Genomic DNA, 9,565 nt, shown 5'->3' with positions numbered 1-9,565 from the left:
TTTGCATAGCTCACTATTTTTCTTAATAAAAAAAAAACGGGAGTATGTGAGTGGTGCTGCTATGAAGACGTGATTTATAGGCATAATGTATAATGGAAGATCAAGGCTGAATTGATTGTCACACAGCATAATTCTGACAGTTAATTTGCTTTTATCCACTGACATGCACAGACATTTCAACGAATGGATATCAATGGCAAAGAGTTGTTGCATCTTCATTAGATGATGAATTGTATTATCATGGTAATTAAAATCAGGAGTCACAAAGAATCAAATTAGAAATCAGAGTCACAAGAAGCAAATCAGTGAAAAGCAATTAACATTTATGCTTTGAAAAAAGGACTAGGCCTGGCCTGTTTTATGTTATCCTCAAATTGACAACACATTTCATTTTTAGTCCTTAGCTTTTAAAAAACATTTTAAAAATACATGCTTATCGTGATACTCATACACAACATAAGAAGGTGAGAGTTCTTGGTACCATCAGCCTCAGAGAAGTAAGCGTTATTAAGTGTAGTAATTATTTTTTCAAATTTATTTTTTTACATATACTATCATATTACTATTGTTACAAGAATGGGTATATATAATATAGGTTATTCTGCAATATTAAAGATATTGTATGTAACTTTCTATGTCATTTTATGCAGGAGAAATCTTTTAATCACTCACATGCTAATACATGCATTGAAATTTTTTTGAAGGAACATTTTATTTTAGAAAATTTTACTTTAATGAGATCTATATTTCCTCGTGAGGAAGAGAGAACATATGCTTATAAAAATATTAAGGATGCCTAAGTTCTCTACGTAATATATAACATAACGAAAACATCCAGAAGGCTTTGAGTATAATGTATATAACAGACAGTGTTCACTTTGAATAGTAAAACATAGACTACAAGGAATGAAATTTTCCAATGTCTTGACAAAGCCAGTTTTTGCTAGGATACTTCAAAGTTGCAAGATAGAGAGAAACTCCAGAGGGAGAAAATGTATTTCCTTTCTGATTTGAAGGAAAAATAAAAAAGATGATTTGAAGAAACACTTTCTCTGGTTTTACGCCATCATGTGAATGTTTGTGTCCCTCCCAAATTCATATGTTGAAATCCTAACCCCTAAAAGTGATATAATGATAACCCCTAAAAGTGATATAATCCTAACCCCTAAAAGTGATATAATGATACTATAGATGAGGCCTTTAGGAGATAATTAAGTCATGAGGGCAGAGCCTTCATGAATGGATTTTTGTCCTTATGAAAGAGACCCTGAGCTCTCTCATCCTCTTCCCACTGCAGAATACAACTGGGAGACGGTTTTCAATGAAACCCAACCATGCTGGCAACCTGAGTTTAGACTTCCAGTTTCCAGGAATGTGAGAAATAAATTTCTGTTGTTTTTCAGCCACCCAGATTATGTATTTTTTGTTTTAGTAGCCTGAAGGACTAAAATATACATGTTATTATATTAAATGATACAATTCAGAAATTTTTCCATGTCAGTCAGTATATTTGAAAAATATTGCATGCATGCGTGGGCACACACACACACTTAAATTAGTTGTTAGATAGTATTTTATTTTATGAATGTATATTAATTTATTAACCAAACCTCTACTTAGGAACATTGAGGAGTTTCCGAGTTTTTCCAATTTTGTAATATATGTCCTCTCATTTGTATGAATATTTATGAAAATTAAATTTCTATAAGTGCACTGCTAGGTCAAATGGTGTATATATGTCGAGTTTTAGTAAATATTGCAAGGTTGTCTTATTATAATGTGTGAAAAGGCATTTTTTTTTTGGCTGGAGCAAACAAGGGAGGTGGAGATAAGGAGATTAGATCAGAGAGGGACAGAGGAGCCTGATCATGCAGGGCTTGTAGGCCATGGTAATGATTCATCACCAGTCTTTTTAATCTTGCCAACCTGAGAAGTAAAAGAAGATTTCTTATTATATATGCATTATCCATTTGTTTTATTTTGTAAATTACCCATTTTTTCCATGTTTCCTATTGAGTTGTTTATCCCATTCTTTTTGAATTGTAGATTTTTTTTTTTTAAATGTTGGGAGTACAAATTCTTTATTATATGTCAGCACAATCCCATTCATAATTGTTTCTTCTAAAGGCTCTTATAAAGTCTTCTTTACTTGTGAATTATATCTTTGCAAATAAAATACATCTTTGCAAATTAATTAAGGAGTATTTCAAGCCTATTATTTGCTTTAACATGTTTGTCAATTATAGTATCTGGTACTTAGTAAAAATATATTTAATATTTCTTATTAAAAAATATTAAATATTTCTTGAATGAAATTAACATATGTACTTGCTAGAACTTTATTCACTAATGAGGTTTAGACTTTTTGATTGTTGTTTGTGGTAGGCAGAGTGATAGTCTTGCCTGTGTCCCCACCTCTCCACAATTACCTGAAATCTGCGCATATATTATCTTTCATGGTAAAAGAAATTTGTGTTTGTGATTAAGATCTTGAGTTGGGGAGATTATCCTGGATTATCCAGGTGGACCAAATGTAATCATAAATGTTATTGTAAGAGGAAGGCAGAGGGTCACACTCAGAGAAGGATATGTGACAACTGATGCAAGGTCAGAGAGGAAAGATATTTGATAATGTTCTGCTGCTGGTTTTGAAGATAGACAATGAAGCCGTGAGCCACGGAAAGCCAGTGCCTCCAGAAGCTGGAAAAGGCAAGGAAATGTGTTCTGCTGAGCCTTCAGAAGGAATGCCATGCTACCAGCTCATTTTAGACTTCTGACCTCCAGAACTCTAAAATAATAAATTTGTGTTGCTTTAAACTTATGGTAATTTCTTACTTCAGCAGTAGAAAAATAATACATTATTTTACTAAGGATGTGCATTAACCATTTCATTAATTTATTGGTTTATCAGTTTCTTCATTTATAGGGTGGAAGTTCTATATTTCATTAGTCTTTAAATTTCTTTCAGAAACAGTCCTCAGGGATTGTGTAATGAAGCAGAACTCAAATTTGTCACTCTTCTACTTTATCTCTGATGAGGAGGGGATAGCATGTTCATTTTAATACCCTCACGGAATTTTACCACATGCTAGTTTGGCTCTAAAGTATGTTGCTTTCTCTGCTCTACTCAGTAAATAGAAGCAGGGTGGACTCATAATCACAGGGATGAGGAAGTCTGCCATTCCACGTTAGTTCAAAAGAGGTTGCCCAGTACAAGCCAAGGCAGAGAAGTGGTGCAGCTAATGAAGATGGCTCTTGGTCGAGGCTCTAGGCACACACTGATTTCCTAGTGCTCCAAGGGCTTTCACTGTGAGTTCACTGGCTGAGTGAAATGGGCTATTATTTCAGAGCCTACACAACCAGGGGGTTGCAGGTAGAGATAATAATGGCACAGAGATCCCAAGAGCTCGTTTTTCATGGGCAGGTAGTAGGTCTGGGATGAACCACCTACAGGTACTCCATCTCCTTTGTCTTTCCAAGGATGGCCCAGCAGCAATTACTGTACAGAGGGTATGACTTTTAGGACGACTGAACATGCTACCTTGCCTTGTTTGCACCGTGAACTAAGAGAAATAAATGACTAAATATGTTGTGCAGACAGATCATAACTACTGAGGAATTAAACAAATAAGCTTGAATATTCTTCAGTTATATATGAGATAGAGAATATAAACTCACAAACTGCCATAAATATCATAACCGCATGATTGAAGTTTTAAGCCTATGGTAATTGGTACATAAAATTTTTATAGAATGAGGAATATTATTAAGAGAACTTATTTTCCTAGGATCAAGAATAACTTTTCGAATATATTGATAGAAATATGAAGTCAAATGTAAAATACTTTTCCTGTACTTTTCACTGAAAGCCTCTTGAGATTTAGAATGAGGTGGGTTTTTTAAAAATTATTTCATTGCTTATAGTTATACATCCATGGTTGGATTTAGGTGTATAATTGTTGTTCCTTCTGACTGTCAGGTAGATTTAGCTCTAGCATCCTGTATTACCGCCCTGTGGAGCAGGGACCAGATGCATCTCTCTGACTCTTTACTAGTGGTTTCATGTGGTCTGACTGAATTGTATAGGCTGAATGTTTCCATGTTCCCACTAGAGTGTTGAATGAATAAACAACTGAACACACCAAACTAACCATTAATTTATATTGGGGACCACCACAAAATATGGTACAATAAAAATCGATATTGTGCAATATGACTTGATGACAGCTGATTTATGAGAAATTTCACACTATAATCAAAATAGTTGAACTTACTAACTAGTTCTGACACGACTATGGTTTTCTATTTCTTCTCATCTGTTGGACATACTATTTCTCGAAGAAAGAGCATTAGTTGCTTTGGTGCCTGGGCTCAGAGGCCACATTTGTGGCTGGTTAACATTTTGCCAAATGCTTGATTAAAATAAAATAGACCATTCTCTAATCTGCGTGGAAACTCTAGAGGTGGGAAGGAGCCCTTTCTTACTGAAGAAAAACCGAATTTTGCTTTGGTTTCAATACAGTATTCATTTCTTATTTGACTCATGAACAGTTCAATGTACTCAGCATACTCAGTTTGGGATAATGCTTGTTTTAGGAGGTTGTGAATAAGAAATAACATTAATGATTCTTTGACTATATTCTTTCATATTATTAAAAAACACATATATTTTAAGAATTTGTCTTCTTTCTATTTAATGATTATTTACCAAGGAGATAACAAAGGTTAAATGAACCCTCATCCAACCCTAAACCAGAGTAAAGAAGGTTTTCTGAAGGTAATCAGTTATTTGGCGGAATCAACAGGCTACCATCCAACGTGCCAATGGAAACAACTTTCTCCTCCTCACCATTTTGTCATATTAACTCCCACCTCCTTTGAATGTTTACAGAGCCTTCTTTGTGCATGGCTTGGGTTCAGATGATAGAAGCCTTTCACTAAGCCGCCCTCTGTTCCTTATAGAAAAATCTCAACCAAGTGCTTACTGAGCCCTGGCCTGACAACACTTGCAGGAAAGGCAGTGTGGTGTGGAGCAAAGAGCACCAAAGTAGGAGTCAGAAGGGTGAGGTGCTTGTCCTAGCTTTTTTCCTGGTCACGTGATCCCCTATGCATCTCTTTCCTAGTAGAGCAATGATAACACATGTGGCCTGCTAACAGCACAGGACGATGTGTGACATAAGTTAAATCAAGAATGTGGAAGTTCTCCATAAGCTGTAATGTGCTGGGCTAATATGAGGTGTTCCTGGTATTTGATTCTGCAGGGCTCTGCCATGACTGATCCAAGTCTCTCTACACTGTCGGCACACACACCTGGTACCTCACCTCAACGGAGCAGCAGCGCCCCTTCTTTGCGGTGGGAAGATAGTGTCGTCCTCAGAACTAGTGTTTTCCACTTCGATGGCTCGTTTGCCCCACCTCCTACAGTTCCCATCTGCTGTGCGAAGATGCCGCCGCCCTAAGGGTGCGACCCAGTTGCCTCACCACACTCAGAGCCTTCCTCCTAGAGCACACTCACCCAGAACTCAGGAGAGTAGCTTTGCCTCTCCTTTCATCCGAGCAGTCTCATTGTCCTTACGCTACTCCCATGGTTAGTTCTTTCCTGCTGCCCCCTTGTTCTTGTTGCCTCTTAATGCTCCCATGTCCTGGAGGCATAATTTCCCTTTCATTATCAATGCTCTCAGGATGTAATTTACTGACTATGGTTCAGTATGAATTCAAGTACTTTTTTTTTTCCCCCCTTAGGCGAGTCAACCCTTGGTTGACCTCACAGATTGCAAGGATGTTGTCAGTTTACAATCCCTTATTTTTTATTTTTACACCTACAGCACCTGGTCTTCCTAGGTGGTCTCCCATCCAAGGACTAACCAGGCCTGACCCTGCTTAGCTTCCGAAATCAGACGAGATGGGGCTAGTTCAGGGTAGCATGGCTGTAGACTCAAGTACTTCTAACAGCTTATTTACAAATTAGGAATTGGTATTGATAATGTCGAAAGAGGATTGAGTTTTTTTTCCCACTGCTCAGTCCCCAGACAGGCCCTAATGGTGAAAAAGAGTTACAGGGAGGATTCAAAGTGATAGAAGAAAATAGAATCACAGGGGAGAGGGCACGGCCTTCCGGGAAGGGTTAAAACAGCTGGAATTATTTTAGCCTGGAGGCAAAGTATGCAAAATGCTGACCAGCTGTTCTCCATCTCCACAAAAGAAGGAAACAAGGAAATGTTTTAAAATGTAGCAAGAGGGATTTAGGTTAGATATAAAGAAGAATTTCTTAATAATGTGGGTTGTTAAATATTGCAAGGGTTTACAAAGTAATTCTGTGGAATGTCCTTCTGTGGCGATCTTTCCATATTAGGACGAATTCCACTTGTGTAGGACGGTTTAAATAAAGTAGTTCACAATTTTTCTCAAATGTCTACATATTCACTTTGGCAATCAGGCTACTAATGTGAAAAGCAGGCAGGCTGGTGGCATTCATTTGTTTGGGGCAGGGTGGAAAAAGTTATGATGGTACCAGCAGCCTTCCAATTTGGGTTGAGGTAGGGTGGTTCTCTGGTTGTTGGGGTGGGGGCAGCTTCCTCATTGTGGCAGAAGAGACTTGTTTACAATATTGAGGTGAAGCATGCCTTTTTCCAGGCTAGCAGTCTGGTGTGATGAGGAGCTGGGAGTAATTCCTGGAAGCTGTTCTCAGACTCTGTGTCTTCTGGTCTTCCTGTAATCCATTCAGTATCCTGTAATCCATTCAGTATCCTGTAATCCATTCAGTATGCTCTAATAAATCTCTTCCTTCTTGTACCAACTAGAATGGATTCTGCTGTCTGCTTTTAAGAAACTTTACCATCACAGGGGCAATTATCTCCCTATTCCTTCCAAGGGTGACTTTTTTCCCTTTCCATAGATGGAGGAAGTGAGTTGGACTCAGGAATGTCAGGATGACTTTCTCCTGCAGCCTCTGATGCCTCGATATGGTTGTGTGTGTTTGTGTTAAGAGGTTGGGGCGAAGACTCACAGAATTTTAAAATGGGCACAAAAGAGGTGGCACGAGGACGTCCATCTTTCTCACAGGGACTTTCTGAGTTGCTCTCCCTCACCGAAACTTTCCTGCAGCATGTCTACATGCACAAAGCAGATTCTATTTGAGACCTTAAAAGCTGACTCGCATCTGAGAAGCAATTCCCCTTTCTGCAGAGCCTAACAAGGTGAGCCTGTGTTGTGTGGGAAAGAGTGTGGTTGGCGGGGTAGGGAGGAGAAATTCTCTCCTCAATGCGTCAGAGGGATCATTATCAATGTTAAGGCTGGGGAGCTAGTGCTCACTTATTCCCTCTGGCTATTCCACATCAGGCTGCGAAGCCACTGATGGATCCCAGAAGCAGTTCGCTTGTTTTTTCCTTACATAGAACCATGAGTGCCTGCAAGCTCCTCAAGGGCCATGTCTTATACATATTTATAGTCCTCACTGTCCCAACATGGGAAGGTGCTTATGAATGTGCCATTTCTGGCTAAACTATGTGACCATGTGCTCTTATGTGTGTCTAGTTATAATCTCTTCTAAATTTCAGTATTTGCTTTTAATTAATTATGCCGTACGTTTACTCTATTTTAGTTGTATGTTTTTGATCTTTAAAATCTCTTTTTGCAGCGGCATTGTTCATTTTTCTTATTACATGAATGTCATGTCTTCTCACATCACAGCTAGGATATCAGTTAGCACTGGCAAATTCATTAAGAGATCAAACTCTGAGGGCCAGGCTGCCCCTGTTAGAATCATGGCTCTACCACTTATGGCTGTATCTCTCTGGGTAACTCACTGCATCTCTCTGTGCCTCAGTTTCCTTACCTGGAAAATGAAGATAGTGGTGATACATACTGGGGGAAGGTGGTTGTGAGGAAAACATAAGTTAATATATTTGCAAAGTTCTTAGAACAATGTCTGACACCAAGTATATGCTATATAAATGCTATTACTAAGCTTTCTTCTGTTTTCCGCAGAATTGGTTTTTCTATTTTGTTTTTATCTTTTTCTTTTGTGCTTTTAGTTCTCCTATTCTTTTTAAATCTTTTTTTTTTGTCATCCAACCACTTTTGGAAATAAAAAATGAGGTTCTTTATTCTAAGAGATTGGTATAAGTTCCCTCTGCTGTGGCGTAAATAGGTTTTTCCCAAAAAGTACCCTCCATTGAATTGAAATATGACTGGCAGTTTTATGTATGTGGGCAAGGTTATGTCAAATAATCTAATTTGTTTCAGGGTGAGTGATACAGACATCAGCTGACAGTTTGCAGTCTTTTTAAATGCTAGAAAGAAAGAAAAAGAGATTTTAAACTTTAAGCCCCAAGAGAAGCCTTAGTAGTTCCACTAATTATTGAACAAAGAGATCTCAGACTGCTTGGTTCTTTACTTTATGGTCTGTTTGGTCCAAGAACCTCTAGATAATCTTTCTGTCTACTCTATTTCTCATTACCACACTCTGCCTTATTTGCCTTATTTGCCAACTTCAGCCTAGTGCCTCCAACAGGAAGACTGGCTTCCACCTCCATCTCCACTGCCATCAGCTATTAGTGTATTTGGATCTGCATTTTGGTCTGCTCTGTTTCATATACCAATAGCCTTTGATCACTTTTCTGTCTTTCAAAAATTTGTTGGTCTCTCTTCTCTGATGTTACCACCTCCAACCCAACATTATCTTCTTTGATAATGAAATTAATATTTTTGTACTGCTATATGATAGCTTAAAATCTGTAGGGTTTCCATGGTGTCCTGAAATCAATGCGACTTTGTTGCTCATTCTGCTTTCTTGATCTGGAACTAATATCACAAGTATTATTGTTGAGATCACTGGAGATTACCAGTTAATCATTCATCTACTTTTCTTGATTCTGAAACAATTGAAAACAAAGATAATCGTCTTCGACCTCAACAACAACAAAAAAAGTCATACCTATACAGGGAAAATTAATGCATTATCTCTTCCAAAAAACGAAGGAAGACTAAAAGATGTTAAACTCTCTTTAATTGCATCAATCCATTAAGTCACTCCTTCTTGGAGGAAAGAGAAGTAAAATGCAGAGAAAATAATTGTACTTGGCCCCAAAGAATTGCCTGTGAGATGAGAAGTATTGGTAGTTCCCGTTTTATGAGCCAAAATAGGAACTTAGGGAGTGGATGGTAGAGATATCCTTTTCTAATTCTTGTATAGATGAAGTACTTAAAAATTTTTGGACTAAAAGTTTACAAAATTTTTAAATAATAAAGCTAGATTCTAGCATTTCTAACTTGGGGCCCTAAAATCCTTCTTCTGTGCTACATTACTTCTCTCTAATATGCTACTATGACCTCAAATATAAAAACACTAAATCTTCAAAGATATGTTCAATGAAATTAATAATATTTATGTAGAATTATACTCTTTCACACAGTCTCTATATCGTAATGCTTAAGGCAAAAAGGAGAACTAATAGTTAATAAATTTCAAAAATATACTGGAAACAAAAGTATTGTCAGGCTCTCATTAATCTACATTTTTTTAAACCAGAGATACCTTTTATTCTACTTCTCAAGCTTTTTGATG

General features: G+C 37.4%; 1 pseudogene; it reads right to left on the bottom strand.

Moving 5' to 3' along the window:
- Positions 1 to 5,816: 5,816 nt before the first annotated feature.
- Positions 5,817 to 5,935, bottom strand: LOC120612617 (uncharacterized; annotated as a pseudogene).
- Between the last annotated feature and the right edge of the window lie 3,630 nt (positions 5,936 to 9,565).

The sequence above is a fragment of the Pteropus medius genome, unplaced genomic scaffold (assembly GCF_902729225.1).
Source record: "Pteropus medius unplaced genomic scaffold, Ma_sr-lr_union100, whole genome shotgun sequence".
In the NCBI taxonomy this organism is placed as follows: domain Eukaryota; kingdom Metazoa; phylum Chordata; class Mammalia; order Chiroptera; family Pteropodidae; genus Pteropus; species Pteropus medius.
Note: the sequence above shows the minus strand (reverse complement) of the source record. Positions and strands in the feature narration are given on the sequence as shown.